Source organism: Meriones unguiculatus, chromosome 17, assembly GCF_030254825.1.
Source record: "Meriones unguiculatus strain TT.TT164.6M chromosome 17, Bangor_MerUng_6.1, whole genome shotgun sequence".
In the NCBI taxonomy this organism is placed as follows: domain Eukaryota; kingdom Metazoa; phylum Chordata; class Mammalia; order Rodentia; family Muridae; genus Meriones; species Meriones unguiculatus.
The window spans coordinates 8,100,791-8,125,651 of NC_083364.1; the positions used below are offsets into that span (position 1 = coordinate 8,100,791).

At 39.6% G+C, this 24,861-nt stretch overlaps 1 pseudogene; it reads left to right on the top strand.

The window, feature by feature from the left end:
- The first annotated feature begins 17,215 nt into the window (after nt 1-17,215).
- On the top strand, nt 17,216-18,453 carry LOC110561193 (bifunctional phosphoribosylaminoimidazole carboxylase/phosphoribosylaminoimidazole succinocarboxamide synthetase-like; annotated as a pseudogene).
- The last annotated feature ends 6,408 nt before the right edge of the window (nt 18,454-24,861 follow it).

Consider the following 24,861-nt stretch of genomic DNA (forward strand, 5'->3'; position numbering starts at 1 on the left):
GCAAGGAAACTGGGAGCAGATATACACTTCACTGTCTTTAAAATAAAGTTTAAAAAAACTGAACACAAAAATCATAAAATATATTCTACAAAGCCATACAGAGAAAGGTGAGAGCTAAAGCCAGCCACCCAGGACTCTCATCAATGAATGACCTCTGATCAAAAGTTACACTAACATATGTATACAAAGCCTGTCACATACTCAGGTTCGGTTGGGCATGGTGGCATACACTTTTGATCCCAGTAATCAGGGAGACAAAGAGTCAGTAGATCTCTGTGAGTTTGAGGCCAGCCCGCTCTAAAAAGCAAGTCCAGGTTAGCGGTGGCTACACAGAGAAACCTTGTGTCAGCAACAGCAACAACAAAAACAGATACAAATGTCTACATTTAGCCCCTGTTGTAAATGCATCTAGAATGTTACACACACAAATACAATATATTTATGCTAAGCTTGAGAAGCATTTCATGGTTGATTTTTTATGAACAGATTATCTTGAAACTAAGTAAGAAACAGTTTTTGTTAAAAGTACATATATGTACTTACATGTGTTTAAATCTCTGCTTATGAATATTTGAGGACATCCAATTAAAACAATTCTTTCAGATATTTTTACTTAGAATAATTCTCCTTTGAGGTGGTCCCTAAAGAAAACATTTTATAAAAATGTACTGTTTAATCTTAATTTGCAAATTCTGTCCCTGTGTAACAGGTTTTTATCAATAAATGATTAAACAAGAAGAATATTTTAATAGACAAATGTACAAAAATATGCTTTCTTTATTACGACTTTGACCTCATGAAACTTTGCTCTTTGTCAAATTAAAATAAGATAGCAATAATTTCAGTTCACCTCTAAAAGGTCATTTTATAAAATTAAGTTTATAAATATTAATTATTTAATTTGATACACTTTGAAAAAATGTGTAATACAGAGTACTCAGTAATATGTGTGTGCTCAGTTATATGCATATACACATTGCATATTTAAAAACAACTAATACTTGCAAAGAAATTATATCCAGTTTAATTTAAACATTCAATCATTATTCATTATATTAAACATCAAAATATGGTCTTAAAAAAGAGGACTATACAGTTTCTTTTTAGTTTTTTCATAAAATTAAAATTTGAAAAATAATTGGCTCAAATATCTAAGTGTTGAATTGGCTGAACATAAGCCGTTTATTTTTGCTTCAGTTTAGAATTACTGTGCTGTGACTGATTCCTACATCCTTCTCAAGAGAATGCCTTTTCTCATACAAATTCATGAGGATTTTAAGAAAGTAAAATATTGTTTTTCCTCCCATATGCATATGAAATCAATTAGAGGTACAACATTCACTTTATTTTTAAAGTAAATTACCTCAATCGTCTTGTGATGTTTAATTGAATTACTAAAAATTATGACATGAAATTAGTAAGTCTGCTTTTTTAATGACCCCAAGAGGAAAAAAGCAAACAAAAGTAAATAAATAAACAAATCAAAAACAATTTTTCAGTTATTCTCAGGCTAACTAATTTATTTCACATAGCTTAGCCGCTGCGGTTCACAGGGGTTCTCTAAGGTGCCAGGTAGAAGTCCTTGTTCCCAGTGGTTCCTTACTTGTGCCTATTGAAAGAAGTTAGGTCACTGGGATGTGTCTTCCACGGAGACTGTAAGATTCCTGTCTATTCACATAATATAGCATAAACCTACTAAAATCTGCACACCTAAAAACTAATCTAGAGGGATGTCTCTGGCTAAAATACTTAGTCCCCATTTGGGAAGGCAAAGAGGGTGGACATCAGAAAAAGAAGAAAACAGGAAACAAGTTAGGAGCTTCCCATAGAGGGTCTTTGAAAGGCTCTGTCCTGCAGACTGTCAAAGCAGGGGTTGAGACTCATAGCCAAACTTTGGGCAGAGTGCAGGGAATCTTATGAAAGAAGTGGGAAATAGTAAGATCTGGAGAATACAGGAGCTCCACAAGGAGAGCAACAGAACCAGAAAATTTGAACACAGGGGTCTTTCCTGAGACTCATACTCCAACCAAGTACCATGCATGGAGATAACCTAGAACCCCTGCACAGATGTAGCCCATGGCAGTTCAGTGTCCAAGTGGGTTCCATAGTAATGGGAAGAAGGACTGTCTCTGACATGAACTGACTGGCCTGTTCTTTGATCACCTCCCCCTGAGGGGGGAGCAGCCTTACCAGGCCACAGAGAAGACAGTGCAGCACCCCTGATGAGACCTAACAGACTAGGATCAAAAAGAACAAAGAGAAACCCTCCACTACCAGTGGACTTGGGGAAGAGCATGCATGGAGAAAAGAAAGGAAGGGAGAGATTGGGAGGGGAGGAGGGAGGGAACTAGAGGGAACTAGAACTATATACAAAGTAAATAAAGTATAATTAACAATAAAATAAATAAATTCAGAAAAAAGTTTCCCGTCTCTTTCATTTCCTTCCAAAATCCTTGATTGCTTCCTTGCTCATATATTCCTAGCATGATGCACTGCTTTTCTGTAGTTCCATGAATTTTGTCCCTATGCAAATGGGTATAGGGTAGGAAATTTACCAGCATCCTCACAGAAGAAAACTGACTATCCCTTTCCCCTACTAACCATCCACTGTCATTATACACTCAGCTGATGTCAGGGTCCCCAGAACCCTCCAGCCTCCACAGAGGACTGCTGTCTGACTTGATGATATGCTTCACATGAACACAGAAGCAACAGTTCTTTTATAGCCAGAAGACAATATTTTGTGGTGACATTTCCTGGTCTCTGGCTTTTACATTCTTTCTGCTTCTTCTTCCTCAAAGATTCCCGAGCCTTGGGATAAATGTACCAATTAGGGCTGATGACTTTGTTCTTTGATCAGGTTAGAATATTTGCCTACTTCAAAAGGAAGGTTTGTTTTCATTTTTATTTATTTATTTTTATTATGGGAGCTGACGGATGCACTGCATTGAAAGCAACTGGATACCTTGTCCATTTGGCAGTACAAAATCTAGGAGGGTCTGTGACCTCCCAGGCACGTGTTTATAGGATCCCAGTCAGGTTTACAGGATCAGACAGGAATTCCTTCTGTGGTAGGGACAGTAAGAAACCAGTAGGTTTTAACTATCACAATCTTATCACTATTATATCAGTGAGTTTATATTGCCTATCCAGTTGTAGCTTTCAGAGTTCATAACTAGATAAAACTATTGACAATTACTTTTTTTAGCAGCAGTATGCATTGCACTTTCTAGCAGTATGAAAGCTAGCCAGGAGAAAGGAAACTTCTGGGTCAGTAAGAGCATGATGTCTCCATGTTCTGTAACCAAATATATGATAAAAACAGAATCTTAGCTGTCGTTCTGCTAGTTAAGTGAAAGCAATGGCAAAATCCTTTGTTATTTAGAGAGGTCTCTGTAATACAGTCTGCAACATTTTGAAAGCAGGTATCTCAAAATTGGCTCTGAACATTCATCTGCTTCATTTTTCATTCATTTACTTTTGATAACCTGTTGATTATAGGGGCCAGAGAAAGAATTAACAAGCTATTTGGGAAACAGTTGAACAATATAGGACTGAGACAAGAGTCTAAGGAAGACAGACAGCTTCCTGTCTGTCCTGTACAGAGACACACAGCCTGAACCTTTTTGGTGATGGGTTAAAAGAGAAAGTGGGCCTCAGTATCTGACGTTAAACACACTATAGAAAGCATCATTTTGTGAAGCTTGTGATTGCACTAAAGGAACCAGAAATAGTGGTAAAGAAAACAAAACAGATACAAATTAAAGTAATAACATTAACTCCAGGAAATATAAAAATATTAATTATAAGAAAAGAGACCATATTTGTTCTTTAGTACATAAATAGTATAAGTGCCAAAGGCTGAAATAATGCATATCCTCATGTAAATATGTAACAATTTTAAACATGTAACTATTTGCCTTTGATGTCAGAAGAAATATCAGTTAAAACTGATATAAAGTTTATAGCCAACATAGTTTCTATAGTGCAATAAATTTCTTCTCACCATTTTTGTTTTTCTACGTTTAATGAACTGTGTTTACAATTTGTTTATTAAAGATTTTAAACTACTTTTCAAATTAGAAATTTTTATATTATACTAAATTACATGGTCTTTAAATTTGGATCCCAGTTATTTGCTTATGAACTATGCAACAGTATTACATAGGATATTTTCAATAACAAATTTATATTGATACCAAAGATATTTTGTAGAATATGGTAATTATTCATACACTCTTTGATGCTAATATTATTTACATAACAAAAGGCACAGACCGCATATTATTTTTGAGATAATAATTTAATTACAACATATTTTTATTACTTTTCCTCCCTCCAAACTCTTCATTATACCCTTTCCAGATCTCCTTCAAATTCATGGTTCCTTTTATCCTATAATTTTTTCCTTTTATTGAAAATATATTTTTTTCCTCACATAAAATATCCCCATTATGGTTCCCATCACACACAGATCTACCCCTTTCTGTTCTGGAAAACAAACAGGACTCCAGGATTGGAGCCTCATGGACTTTTCCCCATCAAGCTTGGCATATTCATTTGTGCTGTTTTTCAGTTCATGTTTGAGCAGTCATGTTGGTGAAACTTTATGTGTGTAATTCTGACGTTGCTAGGAAACACAGTCTTACCTCAAACTCCCTACTCCTCTTTGCACTCCTGATTTCACAATCTTCCCTGAGCTTTATCTTTGAAAGAGTTTTGTAGATGTGTCCATTGAGACTGGGCTCCACAACTCTGCACTCTGGTTGTTGTTTTCTCTAGTGGCATCTGTCTCCTTTAAAGAAAAATTTCTTTGAAGAGAGGTGAGGACTACTCTTACTTGTTGGTATTCAGACAATTGTTTGTATATTTGTTCAAGTGGTTGTGCTGGTTTAGTAAACTAGTGGTGGTAAATATTTCCCTGATAACCATGACTCCACTAGTATTGAGTAATTAGCTAGATTTCAAGCCTAGGCATTTTTTTTTTAAAAAAATTAGTTGTCTTTAATAGCAATAATTAAAAAAATATATTTGGATTGGTTTGTAAAGAAACCAATAATTTTTTTGTGTGTGTAAGATGAGAAAAATTTATTGAGGCTCTTTCTGGTATATGTCATTTCTGTAGCACTTTCTGCTTTCTTTGCAGGGAAATAATAGAATATGGCTACTGAAGTTTTAGATACAAAGTCCTAAATATAGGCCATTTCAAGTCAAGGAGCCACCACAGACTCCCCTGATCAGGAAGACAAAGGCTTTGTCAAAACCTTCACTAGAGTTATGTGATCTGGCAGATATACAAGGCTACTCATCTCAGTGAGGGAGACTTTGAATGAAGCTTCTCTCAAAAAAGAGGAAGGCAGGGAGGAGCAGATGCAAGAATGATGAATATATACATATGGTAAATAAATGCATTTGTCCAAAGAGCACTTTTTACTCTAAGAGATTACAGAAGCAACTGAAACCAAGAGGTCAAGATTTTAAATCATTTAAGTTTCAGAAAAACAAACAAAAATTATTGTGATAAAAAAAGTAGAAAAGATAAAGAAACAGCACTCCTTATAATTTTTTTCTGTACACATGACTTGCTTGCAATTTTTTGACATGCAGTTTTCATTTAAGTGACTAGTTGGGGGAGGGGGAACCATGAGGTTGGTTAAATTACAATTTCCACATGCTGTCCTACTTCATCTAGCTCAGGTGGATTTTGTCATTTTTAATGTACTTATTTGTTATTATTGTTTATTGAATGTTTGTTTCAATTTAAACTCATGGTGTGTGTGTGTGTGTGTGTGTGTGTGTGTGCTTTTAGCACAAACACATGCAGAAATTTATGTTAACAATAATTTCAATGATGAAGATGACCTTAAATTCACCTTAGCAAATTGTGATAGTTGACCGTAAATAGCATGTGCCTCAAAAAATAGCCTCAAGTTTAGAAGTTACTCACTTAAATATACTGTCGTTGGCAGACACAGTCACAATTAAACCCTCAGAATGTCGATAGCTCCACGTTCAAACCACACATGTAAGAACTGTCTGTATAACATGCATGTCCTGTGAACGCTGACACAGTCTGTATAATCAGAATTACAGATGGTTATGAGCTGCAGCGTGGGTCCCAGAAATTTAACTGGGTTCTCTTGAAGAGAGAGAGAACTGGGTTCTCTTGCAAGTGCTCTTAACATCTGAGTTGTTGCTGTAGCCCCAAGAACTGTCTCTGAAACAGTCAGTATGCCAAGCTCATCTCACATTTTTATTTCAACTTACTGCAGTTTACTTTAGTCACTATCAAGAAAATTCAGTCAGATCCCAGGACCCTTTTTATAGGTTTTAGATATTAATGTCCTTCTCAAAATCCCTTGTACCAGGAGCTGATTCTCAGTATCTGTCTTTTATAGATCCTTGATATTTTGGGAAGGATTGTTAATTGGTTGACCTCATATCAGTATTTCTTTGTTTTTTGCAGAACAGCTTCTAATTTATTATTTTTTTTGTTTTTTGGCTTTTGTCTGTTTAAAGAATGAATACCTCAGGGGAGGGCAAGATGGCTGCACCGGGACAACTCTCGTTCTGACCAGCAGCACAGCAGGATCAGCACAGTGACCAGCAGTCAGAACTCGAGGCCATAAAACACAAATGATTGTGTTTCCCAGGTGAGAGGATACCCCACGGTGGGGGATTCAATCAGCTTTAACTCACCCGGCTAAACCTCTGAAGAGATCCCAGTTCTGCCAGGCCAGACCAGAACAGAGCCACACACCAATGTGCTCTCATCACTGTCCCAGACTGAACTGTGGGCACCACAACATCAGAGACTGAGATTTCTGATCGAGAGATAACCCCGTGGTGCAGGAAACAATTGGGACTGATCTTAGGTCACCCAGACATCCCCTGGAAAAGACTCAGGTTCCAAGGGCACCCAGGAGTCAGCCCAGAGCCAGAGTCAGGGACCCAGGTGCCAGCACCTGTGCGCCTGAGTCACTGCCACAGATAGAACTGTGGACCCCAGGGCACCAAAGCCTAAGTTTCTCTGTCGGGTGCAAACCCACAGGGAGGGGAACAGCTGGTCTGATCTCAGAGCACTCAGCTGATACCACCACCCCGAAAAGGTCTTCAGAAAAATACCCAGTTTTGGCAGATGTCCAGGCACCCAATCCCCAGAAGGACAGAAAGGTGGAGCCATGTAAGCCTGTGCCTGCAGGTTCTACTCTCCATCACAGACAGAAAGGCTATCCCAAAAGCAAAGACTGGGTGTCCCTGTCAGGAGGAAACCCCACAGCGGGGGGATCATCAGGTCCAATGCTCAGGACACCCAGATCCAAAAGACTTTCTGGATTCACGCAGACTCTAGGCTCTCGCCTTCTATTGCAGGCCGGAGTACTGTGCTCACTGGCCATTATTGAGTATGGACAGGGGACTGGGGGACACAGCTGCATCCTCAGACCTACAAAAGCCAGAGAGCCATTACAGCAGCCCTCAGATACTGTGCCAAGGATCAACCAGTTATCCCTAGCTAGACAGACAAAACAGTGGCAATCCCTGGTTCTTCAAGAGGGCTGCACTCAAAAATTACACCTTAAGAGCAACAGCTGCTGCTCACTAAATTCAGAGCAAGAAACCCAGCAGCAGGGCAGCCATCACCAGGACCTCTCCTGATGAGAGGAGAGCCTTCCTGAACACCACAGTTACCATACAAGTCCATACACCTGAAGTGAACTGTGACAATTCCTGAGAAGCACCACCAATCAATTGACCATACCCAAAAAGCAGAGGAGAACTTCAGAACCCCGCCAAGTGGATTCTCCCTGCCCCAGGACTCAGCAGGCACCAGAAATTAACAGACAACACCTGAGAAAGAAAGATGGGTAGAGGCCATCTAAAAAGCAAAACCAACAAAAGGCAAAACAATATGGCATCCCCAGAACCCAGTTATACAGGGGCAAGTAGCCCTGGATACCCTAACATAAGTGAAATTCAAGAAGATGACCTTACATCTATGCTTATGAAGATGTTAACGGAGGAAGTAAATAAAATGCTTAAAGAATTAGGGGAAGATATAATAAAACAGATTATGGTCATCCATAAAGAAATACAGGAAGATGCAGCCAAACAGTTTGTGTCACTGAAAGAAATAAAAGAAACAGAGGAACTTTCAAACAAACAGCTGAAGGAATTGAAGGAAAAACAGGAAAATACAGTCAGACAGGTGAAGGAAATCAACAAAACGGTTCAAGATCTGAAGATAGAATTAGAAGAATTAAAGAAAACACAAATGGAGGAAATCATGGAGAGGGAGAACCTAGGAAAGAAAAGAGGAACTACAGAGGTAAGCATACCCAACAGACTACAAGAGATAGAAGAAAGAATGAAGAAATCAATGTATCCGTCAAAGAAAATAATAAATCTAAAAAATTCCTGACACAAACCATCCAAGGAATCCAAGACAACATAAAAAGACAAAACCTAACAATAATAGGAATAGAGGGAAAAAAAGATTCCCTCCTCCAAGGCCCAGAAAATATTTTCTACAAAATCATTGAAAAAAATTTTTCCAACTTAAAGGGGAGGCCTATAAGAATACAAGAGGACTACAGAACACCTAATTAATTAGACCAGAAAAGAAAATCCTCCCATCACACAATAATCAAAACAGTAAGTATACAGAACAAAGAAAACATACTAAAAGCTGCAAGGGAAAAAGGCCAAGTAATATATAATGGCAAACCCATCAGAATCACACCTGACTTCTCAACAGAAACTATGAAAGCCAGAAGAGCCTGGATGGATATCATGCAGACCCTAAGGCTACTGTACCCAGAAAAACTCTCACTCTTCACAGACGGAGAAAACAAGATATTCGAAGATAAAAAATTTCAACAATACCTACACACAAATCCAGCGTTACAGAAGATACTAGAAGGAAAAATACAACCCAAGAAAACTAACTACTTTCAAGAAGTCAAAGGAAATAAATAACCTCACTACAGCAAAACAAAAAGTAGCCAAACACAAACACACTATCATGGCCAACATCAATATCAAAGGATCTAATAGCCACTGGTCATTAATCTCCCTCAACATCGATGGACTCAATTCTCCAATAAAAAGACACAGACTAATAGAATGGATGCTTAAACAAGACCCAACAATCTGTTGCATACAAGAAACACACATAAATCACAAAGATAGACATTACCTGAGAGTAAAGGACTGGAAGATGGTTTTCCAAGCAACTGCACCCAAGAAGCAATCAGGAGTAGAGACTCTAATATCTAAAAATGTAGATTTTCAATCAAAACTAATCAAAAGAGATAGATAAGGACACTTCATACACATCAAGAGAAAAATCCACCAGGAAGATATCACAATCCTGAACATCTATGCCCCAAATACAAGGGCACCCACATTTGTAAAAGAAACTTTAATAAAACTTAAACCACACCTAGACACCCCCATATTAATAGTGGGAGACTTCAACACTCCACTCTCAGGAAAGGGCAGGTCAACCAAACAGAAATTAAACAAAGAAACAATAAATCTGACAGAGGTCATGAATCAAATGGACCTCACAGACATCTACAGAACCTTTCACCCAAACTCAAAAGAATTTACCTTCTTCTCTGCACCTCATGGAACCTTCTCCAAAATAGACCATATAGTTGGTCACAAAGCAAGCCACAACAGATACAAGAAGATTGAAATAATCCCTTGTATCCTATCTGATCACCATGGACTAAAACTGGACCTCATTGACAAAAATAGCAAAAGGCCTACACACACATGGAAACTGAACAACTTGCTTCTAAGTGACAGCTGGGTCAGAGAAGAAATAAAGAAATTAAAGACTTCCTAGAATTCAATGAAAAGGAAGGCACAACATACCCAAACTTATGGGACACAATGAAAACAGTGCTAAGTGGAAATTTCAAGGCATTAAGTGCCTTCAAAAAGAAATTCGAAACATCTCATGCAAGCAACTTAATGGCTCACTCAAGAGCCCTAGAAAAAAAAAGCAGACACACCAAAGAGGAGTAGACAGCTGGAAATAATCAAACTCAGGGCAGAAATCAACAAATTAGAAACAAATAAAACAATTCAAAGAATCAATGAAACCAAGAGCTGGTTCTTTGAGAAAACCAACAAGATAGACAAACCCTTAGGCAAACTAACTAAAAGGCAGAGAGAAACTATCCAAATCAACAAAATCAGAAACAAAAAGGGGGACATAACCACAGACACTGAAGAAATCTAAACAATAATTAGGTCTTACTTCCAAAGTAAATATGCCAGAAAATTTGAAAATCTAAATGAAATTGACAATTTTCTTCTCCAATTCTACATGCCAAAGCTGAATCAAGACCAGGTAATCCAATTAAATCGTCCTATATCCCCTAAGGAAATAGAAACTGTCATCAAAAGTCTACCATGAAAAAAAAGCCCAGGTCCAGATGGTTTCAGTGCCAAGTTCTATCAGACCTTCAAAGAAGAGCTAACACCAATACTCTTCAAACTATGCCACAAGATAGAAACAGAAGGAACATTACCAAGCTCATTCTATGAAGCCACAGTCATTTTGGTACCTAAACCTCACAAAGACCCAACAAAGAAAGAGAATTTCAGGCCAATCTCCCTTATGAACATATATGCAAAAATACTTAACAAAATACTTGCAAACTGAATCCAAGAACACATCAAAGATATCATCCACTATGACCAAGTAGGCTTTATCCCAGACATGCAAGGGTGGTTCAACATACGGAAAGCCATCAATGTAATCCACCACATAAACTAAAAGAGAAAAACCACATAATTATCTCCTTAGATTCTGAAAAAAACATTTGACAAAATCCAACATCCATTCATGTTTAAAGTATTGGAGAGATCAGGGATAAAAGGCACATATCTGAACATAGTAAAGGCGATATTAAGCAAGCCTATAGCCAATATCAAACTCAACGGAGAGAAACTTAAATAATTCCCACTGAAATCAGGGACAATGCAAGGCTGTCCACTCTCTCCATATCTCTTCAACATTGTTCTTGAAATCCTAGCTAGAACAATAAGACAAATGCAGGAGATTAAGGAGATACAAATTGGAAAGGAAGAAGTCAAAGAATCACTGTTTGCAGATAACATGATAGTATACTTCAGTGACCCCAAAAATTCTACCAGGGAACTCCTACAGCTGATTAACACCTTCAGCAAATACAAATTTAACTGGATACAAAATTAACTCAAAAAAAAAAATCAATAGCCTTCCTGTATACAAAAGATAAAAGGGCTGAGAAAGAAATTAGGGAAACAACACCCTTCACAATAGATACAAAAGACACAAAGTACTTTGGTGTGAACCTAAACCAAGCAAGTCAAAGAATTGCATGAAAAAAAATTTCCAGTCTCTGAAGAAAGAATTAGAAGATATCAGAAGATGGAAAGATATCCCATGCTCATGTCTTGGCAAGATTAATATAGTAAAAATAGCCATCTTACAAAAAGCAATCTACAGATTCAATTCAATTCCCATCAAATTAACAACACAATTCTTTACAGACCTTGAAAGAAAAATTCTCACCTTCATATGGAACAACAAGAAACCCAGAATTGCTAAAACAATTCTCTACAGTAAAAGATCTTCAGGAGGTATCTCCATCCGTGATCTCAAGCTTTACTATAGAGCAACAATATTAAAAACTGCATGGTACTGGCATAGAAATAGACTGGTGGATCAATCGAATCAAATAGAAGACCCTGACATAAATCCACACATTTATGGACACCTGATTTTTGACAAGATGCCAAATCCATTCAATGGAAAAAAGACAGCATCTTCAATGAATGGTGCTGGTCTAACTGGAAAAATTTGTAGAAAAATGCAAATAGATCCATACTCATCACCCTGCACAAAATTAAAGTCCAAGTGCATCAAAGACCTCAACATAAAACCAGACACACTAAACGGCTTAGAAGAAAAAGTGGGGAATACCCTTGAACTCATTGGCACAGGAGACAACTTCCTAAACAGAACACCAACAGCACAGGCTCTAAGAGCAACAATCAATAAATGGTACTTCACGAAACTGAAAACCTTCTGTAAAGCAAAGGACACTGTCCTCAGAACAAAAGGACAGCCTACAGATTGGGAAAGATTCGTCACCAACCATAAATCTGACAGACGGTTAATATCCAGGATATATAAAGAAATAAATAAGTTAAACAGCAAAAAATCAAGTAATTCAATTAAAAAATGGGGTACAGAGCTAAATAGAGAATTCTCTACAGAGGAATATCGAATGGCAGAGAAACACTTAAAGAAATGTTCAATGTCATTAGCCATCAGGGAAATGCAAACCAAAAGGACCCTAAGATTTCACCTTACACCCATCAGAATGGCTAAATCAAAAATTCAAGAGACAACACATGCTGGAGAGGTTGTGGAGAAAGGGAAACCTTCCTCCACTGCTGGTGGGAATGTAAACTGGTACAACCACTCTGGAAATCAATTTAGCACTTTCTCAGACAATTAGGAAAAGCGCTTCCTCATGATCCAGCTATACCACTCCTAGGGATATATCCAAAAGATTCTCAAGTATACAAAAAGGACATTTGCTCAACTATGTTTATAGCAGCCTTATTTGTAATAGCTAGAAGCTGGAAACAACCCAGATGCCCCTTAGTGGAGGAATGGATGCACAAATTCTGGTATATCTACACAATGCAATATTACTCAGCAATAAAAAACAAGGAAATCATGAAATTTACAGGTGAGATCTGGAAAAGATCACCCTGAGTTAGCTATCCCAGAAGCAGAAAGACCCACACGGTATATACTCACTCATATAGACATATAATATAGGATAAACCTACTAAAATCCGTACACCTAAAGAAACTAATGAAGAGGGAGGACTCTTGCTAAAATGCTTAATTTTTATCCAGAAAGGCAAGGAGGCTGGACATCAGAAGAAGGAGAAAAGAGGGAACAAGTCAGGAGCCTGACACAGAGGACCTCTGAAAAGCTCTGCCCTGAAGACTACCAATGTAGATGCTGAGACTTATGGGCAACCTTTGGGCAGAGTGCAGGGAATCTTAGGAAAGAAGTGGGAAACAGTAAGATCTGGAGCGGATAGGAACTCCACAAAGAGAACAACAGAACAAAAAAATCTGAGCACAGGGGTCTTTCCTGAGACTGATATTCCAACCAAGGACTATGCATGGAGATATCCTAAGACCCCTGCACAGATGTAGCTCATGGCAGTTCAGTATCCAAGTGGGTTCCATTTTAATAGGAACAGGGACTGTCTCTGACATGAACTGATTGGCCTGCTCTTTAATTACCTCCCCCTGAGGGGGAAGCAGCATTACCAGGCCACAGAAGAAGACAAAGCAGTCACTCCTGATGAGACCTAATTGACTAGGATCAGAAGGAAGGAAAAGAAGTCCTTCCCTATCAGTGGACTTGGGGAGGGGTGTCAGGACTGCCTCGACCAGCAAGTAAGACATAACCACCAGCTCTTCCTCAAGCAGTTTATTCAGGCCTATGTAAGGTTCTTCTTCCCCGGGCACTTCCCAATTATATAGGCAACCACATCAGCCAATCACAGCCAACCATGTTCACTCATCAGACCTGTAGCAGGCAGCCAATGGGCCAGTGCCATGCTTGCCTTGACCAAATATGGACTTGTTTATCAGCAGTCAGTACATCCGGCAGGCGCCATCTTTTAGGCTCGGCAACTTAATAGCCTAATAGCCACGGCTTGCCACAGTTCCCCCTTCTTTATTAAAGCAAGCAAAGAACAGAACACAACAGGTGAAGGTTTGATCTCTGGTGTGCAAGACGTGTGGGGCGATGTACTGAGTTCAGCCACAGGCCCATCACCAGTAACTGACCCAGACCTGTCCCGTACCTTTTTTCCCAGGGGGAGGGGCCTAGGGTACAAACCTCCATGCAACCAAACGTGCCTCTCAGAGAGCTGCCTAACCACTCACAGGCTAACTCTCCGTGCAGTGCTTAGCCTTGCACCCCGAATGTGATGATAAGCTTACTTTATGGCAGCGAGCCATACTTGAGGGGACTGTCCGGCTTCTACTGCTACAAAGGCTTGTGTAATCATGGCTTTGGCATGATGCTGAGGTTGCTGCATACGGCACATAAACCACACACACAACACTCAAGCACAACACATCATTGTTGCCAAGACCCCTAATCCCGCCCATTCCTTCAGGTGGCTAAATGTTGCAGAAATCCAGGACGTCAGGCTCTGAGCAATAGAAGGATCTACATGAGTGGAATTCACCGTCACAATGGCCAGTCTCAAATCTCTAAGGAGGCGTTCAAAATCCTGAGACCAATTGCTGAGTAACTGTTGAGATAAGATCTTAGACAGGTTAGCAGCCCTTGGTGAAATTACGAAATTGAACTGAGGTTACACATAACCCTGGGTACTTCCATTCACATCCTAATTGAGCAAACCTGGTGAGAAACAGGCCCTGGCCAATCCAGCCCAATCACTAGGAGTCATGCAGAAGCTGTTTAAACTTTCCACCTGTGCTAATGTAAAGGAGGCTGTTATGCCATAAGCTCTTACGGATTCAGCTAGACTCTTCACAACCTTGAAATCTCTTGGGTCATGATATCTGTTCCCTGCCTGACCCGTAAAAACAGGAAAGCCAAGAGAATATAATTGCCCCTCCTTCCAGACTTCGGGGCAAAATGACCTCTGACAACTAGGCAATGGGTCTTCCACCCTCCTCTGGTCAAACATGTAAGGTGGTGGGGCAGAAGCCAGCCCGCGCGACTTCTCTGCCTTCTTTTCTTTACTAGATTTTTTTTTCCCACTAGATGTCACTTCCTCTTCTCCTGACTCTTTGTTCTCAAACTCGCCCAAGTCAGGATATATCTTTGTTCTTTCCATCTGCTCTACTAATCTCTCTACTTCCTCTTCAGAATCATTATCAGATTCACCTGAAGTAGAGTTGCCCTTTTCTGTTACTGACCGTTCTTCCTTCAACTGGTCTAGGGCCAGTTGACCAGCTTCCACAGTCTCACAGCACCTCACATCTTCCAGACAGCTTCTCACCAATTTCCATACGGGCCTCACCCCTCCTTTCAAATGTCCTTGCTCCCAGGCAGAGTCTAAATCCTTGCCTAGCTTTTCCCAACTGCCCACTGTTAGATTACCTGAGGAGGCACACCAAGGACAACCGTATCACATTCCTCGAGAAACCTATCGATTGTCCCCGGTTTTAGTTTTAAACCCTTCAAGTTGAGGAGTGCTCGCAGGGCTTTAGAAATTGGGTGTGAAGAGGACGCGCCCATGGTTTCACTTTTGAGCCAGATTCTGCTCGGCTAGTGCCTGCTTCCTGGCAACCTAAAGTTTGAGCCAGAATCGGCTCAGCTGGTGCCTGCTTCCTGGCAACCTAAAATAGCCTCTATGTACCGAGGACCTTCCCCAATTTCCTGGGGTTGTAAGCCCTTTGTAGACTTACCCTGTTGACGTTCCCTGACTACTTGAGGTTCTGAGCCATTCCAGTGGGGGAGATAGAGGCGGGTCCCCGTAAGGGCCACCACTTGTCGCGCCCGCCTCGACCAGCAAGGAAGACGCAACCACCAGCTCTTCCTCAAGCAGTTTATTCAGGCCTTTGCAAGCTTCTTCTCCCCCATACCCCGGGCCCTTCCCCATTATATAGGCAACCACATCAGCCAATCACAGCCAACCACGCTCACTCATCAGACCTGCAGCAGGCAGTCAATGGGCCAGTGCCATGCTCGCCTTGACCAAATATGGACTTGTTTATCAGCATTCAGTACATCCGGCAGGCGCCATCTTTTAGGCTCAGCAACTTAATAGCCTAATAGCCACGGCTTGCCACAGAGGGGCATGCATGCAGAGGGTGGAGGAAGGGGGAGATTGGGTCGGGAGGAGCGAGAGAACCACAGGGGGCATACAAAATGAATAAAGTGTAATTAATAAACAAAAAACAGAATGAATACCTCCTTCCTTCCAATTTCATAATCTAGTTGGTTCCATACAACCCATTTCCTAGTTTTACCACAAGCCAAGTCTACCTCCTTAATGAAATGGATCCATTTAACCAGTCCTCCTGCATAGTTTGGGAAGGTGGGAAAGAATGCTGCAAAGGAGTCTTTGAGGTGCAATAGATTTGTCTTCTGCAGGATTGTTGTTGTTCTATGTTGCTTTGATTCTTTGTAGGGCTATTTATTCTAGCACTTGCACATATGACAGTTTCTAGTCTATACACTAGGAAGCATAATGATGTGGGGATATTTTATAAAATATATTACCCTTATTTATTTCTGTGGATTATTCATATGGTCCATGATTCAAAATGAAAACAAAGGAAAGAATGGGAGTGGGGACATGTGTCTTTGTGAGCATGGGTGTTCTGTCTCACCGTGAACAGGTTTTTATCATTAATGAGCATGTTGTTAGCATATCAGGTACAGGAAATTCATGAAAAAGCATCTTCCAGAGATTATAGGAAGGAGAAAATAAAAACTTCAGAAATGAAGGTGTGTCTGTATTAAAGGGAAGTAGAACTAACAAGAGTCACAGCACACATTGATGGCTCATACAGTGCAAGTCCAGGGCTTTTCTTCCCTGGTGCCCTTTGTTAAGGTAAGTTAGACCCTTTCTTCACATTATTATTATTATTATTATTACTATTACTATTATTATTATTATTGTTATTGATAATATTATTGTTATTATGTATTGTTATTATTTTGTTGTTATTATTAATATTACATTGTTATTGTTATTTGATGATAAGCATAAATGTTTTGTTTTTCTTTTTAAAATTTGATCTTTGTAATGCCAAAGCTATGCTATGAGCATCCTCAAAAATGGATTTAATGACTCTCGGCTCTTGCTTAGGGTCAATGAATATTGAGAACAATATGATATCTGTTTAAGAACATGCGATTTTCACAGCCATGGACACCTGAGACCTGTCATTCCTCAGTGGGAAGAGCTACTGACTTCTTTAGGCAAGAATGTGAAATATAAATAGGACTATTTTGGCGCAAACTATACTGTAAAACTTTGGTAATTTCCTCATATGTTAATACAGTCAATGGTATATACATCCCTTCTCTTGCTAATTACTTCCTCTTAGATTAAATTTTTAATCTAAAGGTTATTATAAAAAGATTATTCTAGCTCTCTCTTTTCCCACACAGTCTGCACCTCTAGTCCTCTTAGGAGAATGGCCACAGCTGAGGGACTGAACATCAGGAGAAAGCTCTATGAGAGTAAAACAAGTGTATGAGTTGTTAGATAACCCAGGAAGAGTCCTCCTGCAGTCCATGGACCAGATTATGGCAGGAAATGCAGCTAGAAAGAGTCACCTGGAAGGCAAAGCTGCAATCTCCATTAAGATCACCATTTCTTTAGTAATTTTCAGTTGTTACAGGAAGCCTGTATCAAAACTGCTTTTACCAGGGAATTTGGAGAGACTGCTTTCATTGCACCCCAATGTGAAAAGATTCCAATTGAATGGGTATGCCAAAAATAGCAACTGGATCTTTTCTCAAAAGGAACCCTGGTGTACAGGATGGGTATAAGTTTAACCCACCAAAAGTGGAGATGTTCTTCAAGGATGATGCCAATAATGATCCTCAGTGGTCTGAGAAGCAACTCCTTGCTGCAAAATTTTATTTTGCTGGGCTTGTTATAGGCCATACTGAAGTTGACATCATGATTCATGCCACACAAGTTATTTTTGAAATCCTGGAGAAGTCCTGGCTGCCCCAGAACTGTACACTGGTGGATACAAAGATTGAATTTGGTGTTGATGTAACCACCAAAGAGAATGTTCTTGCTGATGTTATCGATAATGACTCGTGGAGACCATGGCCATCAGGAGATTGAAGCCAACAGAAAGATAAACAGTCTTATCGTGACCTCAAAGAAGGACTCCAGATGGTAAACAAAAACTTTGAGTGGGTCACAGACCGAGTGGAGCTGCTTCTGAAGTCAGACAGTCAGTGCAGGGTTGTAGTGTTGATGGGTTCAACTTCTGACCTTGGTCACTGTGAGAAAATTAAGAAGGCTGGTGGAAATGTCGGGATTCCATGTGAACTGCGAGTAACATCTGCCCATAAAGGACCAGATGAGACTTTGAGAATTAAAGCAGAGTATGAAGGGGATGGCATACCTACTGTATTTGTCGCAGTGGCAGGCAGAAGCAATGGTCTGGGCCCAGTGCTGTCTGGTAATACTGCATATCCAGTTATCAGCTGTCCCCCCATACAACCAGACTGGGGTGCTCAGGATGTGTGGTCATCTCTTCGACTGCCCAGTGGTCTGTTTGCTGCTCAGATATTTGGGTTAAACAACCATTTGGTGTGGGCCAAACTTCGAGCAAGCATATTGAACACTTGAATATCCTTAAAGCAAGCTGACAAGAAAATCAGAGAATGCAATTTGTAAAAAAACAAACAAACAAAAAAAGGCAAATTAGATTTTAAAAGTTGCATAATCATAGTTCAGATTTTAAAAAAATCAAACAAAATGATTTTACATTAGAGAAAAGAATTTTTTTTTATTTTATTTTTTTTTATCAGTTACATTTTATTAACTCTGTATCCTAGCCGTGTCCCGATCCCTCATTCCCTCCCAGTCGCTCCCTCCCTCCCTCATCTCCACCGTGCCCCTTTCCAAGTCCACTGATAGGGGGGACCTCCTCCCCATTCATCTGACCCTGTTTTATCAGGTATCTTCAGGACTGGCTGCAAAGCCCTCCTCTGTGGCCTAACAGGACTGCTCCTCCCTTCGGGGGTGGGGAGGCCAAAGAGCCAGTCATTGAGTTCCTGTTAGAAATAGTCCCTGTTCCCCTCACTTTGGGAAACCAATTGGTTACTGAGCTACCACAGGCTACATCTGAGTGGAGGTTCTAGGTTATATCCATACATGGTCCTTGGTTGAATGTCAGTCTCAGAAAAGACCCTGTGCCCAGATATATTTGGTCCTTGTGGAGCTCCTATCCTTTCCCCATCAGACTAACTCCCCTTCTTTCTTATGATTCCCTGTACTCTGCCAAAGGTTTGGTCATGAGTCTTTGCTTTGAAAACACTGCTAGTTAGAGTCTTTCAGATGCGCTCAGTAGACTCCTGTCATACGTTCAATGCACATCCCATCTGTCTTTCTAAACGAGGATTGATCATCTTACCCCATGTCCGCTCAATTGATTATCTTTTTTAAGTGTATAGATTTCATTATGTTTATCATATCTTATAGGTCTATATAAGTGAGTATATCCCATGTTTGTCTTTCTCCTTCTGGGATATTTCACTCAGAATGATCTTTTCTAGATCCCACCATTTGCCTGCAAATTTCATGATTTCCTCCTTTTTGATTGCTGAGTAGTATTCCATTGTATAAAAATACCACAATTTCTGTACCCATTCCACCGTTGATGGACATCTGGGTTGTTTCCAGGTTCTGGCTATTACAAATAGAGCTGCTATAAACATGGTTGAGCAAGTGTCCTTTTTGTGTACTTGAACAAACTTTGGGTATATACCTAGCAGTGGTATAGCTGGGTCTGGAGGAAGCACTATTCCTATTTGTCTTAGAAAGCGCCAGATAGCTTTCCAGAGTGGTTGTACCAGTTTACATTCCCACCAGCAGTGGAGGAGGGTTCCCCTTTCTCCACAACCTCTCCAGCATGTTATCGCTTGAGTTTTTCATCTTGGCCATTCTGATGGGTGTAAGGTGATTTCTCAGGGTCGTTTTGATTTGCATTTCCCTGATGGCTAATGAGGATGAGCATTTCTTTAAGTGTTTTTCTGCCATTCAATATTCCTCTGTCGAGAATTCTCTGTTTTGCTAGTAAACAAATGGTTTATGGGTTGACAAATTATTGGTGGATATTTTTTATTAATATTTTCAGCTCTACATAGTGAAATGTCCCTCTAACCTCAGCACTCCAGAGGCTGAGGCAGCAGAATCACTAAGTTGAACTATGTATTGAGACCCTATGTTGAAAGACAAAATGCAGTTAGTCAAATTGGCATGACACTGCTAAATCACATCCTCCTGCTCTGTATGGTCAGTGTTGGGTATGTACGTGATTATGTGTCTGAAGCAGTGTCTGGTTTAAGAACCAGTAGGGCTCTCTTACAGAGGACCTGAGCTTGGTGCTTAGCATCCAGTGGAGTGCCCCACACAGTCACCTTAAACTAGCAAGTTCCAGGCCATGTGGCCTGTATGGCTTCCTTATGCAGCTGCTCTAATACTATTACCACCCCTCCTAACAGGTGCACAAATAATTTAAAATAATAAACTTTTAAAAGAGTAAAAAAAAAAATAAAAGATTATTCTAGGGGCTGAGAACTGGCTTTGTATTTAAAAGTACTTGCTGCTTTTGTAAAGGACCAGAGACATTTCCCAGACCCCACTTCACATGGTCCACAAACACCTGCACATATGGGTATCAGTGGGTCTATGTTGCCTTCTGTCCTCTGTAGGCACTCACATGCTCGTATGCATACAGACATGCAGTCAAGCATCCACATGGGAAAACAATAATAAATATATAAGAATAAAAGGTAGCTTTAAATCTGGGATGCCAGTGCTTGCCTCCTTTACCACATAAAATTTAAATGATGTAATAGCATGAGGGTCAAATGTCTCAAACTATTAATGCTTTTCTTCTTGTATAGTAACAATATTCTTACTTTGAAGGGTATCTTGCTTTCAAAAGAAAGCTATTTCCTACTCAGCTCTGTCTTTTATCTTCTCATCATTTGGTGTTATTATAATACATAACAAAAGAAATCTTAAGATTTGGATATTTTGACTTACTTAAATATATACCCAGAGAGAACATGGAGGTATTTTCTTGAGCAAAATATTTCTAAGCCTCCAGACAACAAATACATCACAATAGCCCCCTTCTTAACAATGCTTGGAAGGCCAAATCATGCATGGAGAAAGTAGTTTTACCTTGTCAAGTTTCCTGTTACCAGACTCCAACATTTTCACTGATGAAAGCAATATGTGTCTCTTTATAAGTGCTTATCACCCATGGACAGCATTCCATAAGCTGAGCATATAGGGACAATTGTGCAGCTCCTATGCCTTTCCCCTAGCACAGCTAAGAATGGTAGAATAAAACATCTCACTGGTCATGGCCAGGCTTTCCTGTTAACTCCATATCCATCTCTTTTGGCATGAAGTTTTCAAACTTTGAGCCTGTTTTGTTTTCTTTATTTTAAAATTTATTATTTTTTTATAAATTAGAGTTTATTCATTTTGTATCCCAGCTGTAGCCTTCTCTCTCATCCCTTCTCAGTCTCACCCTCCATCCCTTTTCTCCTCCCATTCCTCTCCCCAAGTCCACTGATAGGGGAGGTCCTCCCCTGACACTAGCTTGTCAGGTCTTATCAGGACTGACTGCATTGTATTCCTCTATGGCCTGGTAAGGCTGCTCCCCCATCATGGGGTGGTGATCAAAGAGCCAGCCACTGAGTTCATGATGGAATCAGCCCCTGTTCCTATTTAATAATAGGAACCCACTTAGAGACTGAGCTGCCATGGACTATGTCTGTGCAAGGGTTCTAGGTTATCCCCATGCATGGTCCTTGTTTGGAGTATCAGTCTCAGACATTTTTTTGTTCTGTTGCTTTCCTTGTCACTTCCATTTCTTTTTATCTCTTCCTATTTCAAAAGATTCCCCGCACTCTGTGCAAAGTTGGCTATGAGTCTCAGCATCTGCTTTGATACCTTGCTGGGTAGAGTCTTTCAGAGACCCACTGGGGTAGGCTCCTTTACTGGTTTCTCCCTCTTTTGATGTCAGTCCAATTTCCCTTTATGAATAAGGATTGATCATCTTACCCAGAGTCCTCCTTCTTGTTTAGCCTCTTTAGATGTACAGATTTTAGTATGTTTAGCCTATACTATATACCTAATATCCACTTACAAGTGAAAATATACCGTATGTGTCTTTCTCCTTCTGGCATACCTCACTAAGAATGATCTTTTCTAGTTCCCACCATTTGACTGCAAATTTCATGATTTCCTTGTTTTTAATTTCTGAGTAGTATTCCATTGTATAAATGTACCACCATTTCTATATCCATTTCTCCATTGATGGACATATGGGTTTTTTCTAGATTCTGGCTCTTACAAATCAAGCTGCTATGAAGATGGCTGAGCAAATGTCCTTGTTGTATACTTGAGCATCTTTTGGATATATGCCTAGGAATGGTATGGCTGGATCTTGAGGAAGCACTATTCCTAATTGTCTGAGAAAGCACCAGATTGATTTCCAAAATCAATGTACAAGTTTATATTCCCACTAGCAATGAAGGAGGGTTCCCTTTTCTCCACAACCTCTCCATCATTTGTTGTCACTTGAGATGTTGATCTTAGTCACTGTGATATATATATAAGGTGAAATCTCAGGGTTGTTTCCATTTGCATTTTCCTAATGACTAAGGATGTTGAGCCTTTCTTTAAGTGTTGCTCTGCCATTCGTCATTCTTCTATTAAGAATTCTCTGTTTAGCTTTGTATTCTATTTTTTAATTGGATTACTTGTTTTCTATAACTAACTTAGCATACTCACTGCATCCCCAAATCTTCAAAATAACTGCTGTTTCACAAGATACTTAGAAGGAAATATTATGAAGTTCAAAGAAAGGGCCCTAATAAACTCTGGAGTTAGTTTGCTTTCGTCAGCCCTTTCTTTGGTGTCCTGACCTTATCAAGCAAGTAGTAAAGATCAGTGGTCATTGAAGCAAACTTCCCCAAAACATAGCAGCCTAAGCTGATTTGTGAAGGTTACTTATTTCAAAGTGATTCTTTATCATGCTGATGGTCATAATTGTATGTACACATGTGTGTATCATTCATGGTGAACAATTATTAATGATTTACAAAGAATGTAAATGAAACTCTATACAAGATTTGTAAGTGGAACACAAACAAGGTGACAAATCACAATCGCTATTTAGAATAGGTAGGCATGGATGGGGCTGGAGAATTGGCTCAGTGGTCAAAAGTGTTTGTTGTTGTTATTGTTTATGAACCAGACTTTATTCCTTGCACCTTCATTCCTGCTCACAACCACCTGTATCTGTAATTCTAGGAGATCAGAAGGCCAGTCGTCTACAACCATGCTGTATACATACACACACACACACACACACACACACACACACACTTATAAAGTAGACAAAGTAAACATGTTAAAAGATTATGTCTGAGGTAAATATCATGAGAACAACAGTGAAAATGATTGTTGAAAACAGAAAGCACGAAGAGCCCATCAACTTTAGACAGACTAGGCAAAATGTCAACTGAGTTACCCATGTGAAAAATGGCTCAACTATTTCTTGGAAAAGGAAACTTCATTTTTTGGGAAGTCAGTAGGCTGAAGGAAAGTTGCAAGTGACTGAAAGTATAGGAAACATACATTTGAAAGCTATCAAAGATCTGCTTTTGAAATAAACTAAGACCTCCACCAAACAAATGAGAATGTATACTTGCATCTATGTCATGGCACTTGTAGTTTATATTCATCAGCCAAATAAACATTTGTTCAGAAAAACCTAAGGAATTTGAGGTAGACATCAATAATTTGTGAGCATATCCTCTCTGTCTTGCATTAGTGATGAACTGTTAATTGGAAGGAATGCTTGCAGAATGAATGTTTGGTGATTTGTGCTCCTATTTAACTGCATACATTAACCACAAATGTTATTCCAAAACGCACTAGATGTCATATAAATTTATTCTTCATATTTTATATCTTAGTAGATTAGTACAAGAAAATGTGTTTTACTATACCTTAAGTACAGTTTATTTAAAATAGCGAGTGCCTTGTCTGAATCTCATTTATTATTTAATTCATCCAATATTCAAATTATTCATTAATCATTCAACAAGTAGTTACATTGTTAGCTTCTCGGAATTTGATAATGTGAATTATAGGTGTTATTGCTATCTTCACAATGTGTGTGACAGAGAGAATTGTGTAGAATAAGATAGATGGTTGGAGTAAAGTGAAAAGAGAGGGACCATAAGTGACAAAGTTAGAAGCAGTAGCTAGGTGGGGCTAGGCAATTATCAGAGATTTCCTAAAATCAAAGCATTAGAGTGTTATAGAGCTGGCTCAGTCACTAAAGAGTGAGTTCAGATCAGCTGTGCCCATTTAAAAATCCAGTGTAAAGGCTTATACATGTTACCCAAATCATGAGGAACACATAAAGGTAGATCAATGAATGTGACTTAATGGTGACCGCTGCAGCCAGAACAGCAAGTGTTCCAGATTCAGTGAAAAACTCTGTGGATGGAGGATAGAGAGAAGGAGAGGGGGAGAAAAAGGTGGGGACAGTTGAGGGGAGGGAGAGAAGAGGGTGAGAGAGACAGAGAGAGCTGTGGACCTCTGACTTTTGCATATGCACCAAAACACAGTGAGACTTTTGACTATTTTAACCATCATTCTCTACCCTTATTCTACTCTTCCAAACCCCAACACTAGGTAGGAGAGAAAGGAGGTTAGGGAGGAAAGGGGTGTTGATATCCTGAGATTAATTCCTAGTAAGTAGGGGTATTCTTTGGGGCAAGTTTGGTCTTTGCCAATAGGATATTCAGTTTCTTCTGCTACTCGTTTCTTTGCACATAACCACTTGACAACCAACCTCAAAAATAGCCACCAACAACCTGCAACTTGCAACTTGCATCCAGTAACCACGGGCAGAAACACTACCAGATACCCTCTAAGGGCTCTAGAAATTATATACCCTCTTAAGAATTCCCAGAATTCCAAATGTCCCACACCCTCGGAAACTATCTGGAGTTGACAAAATCATACCCCTGCCAAAGCAAACCATCA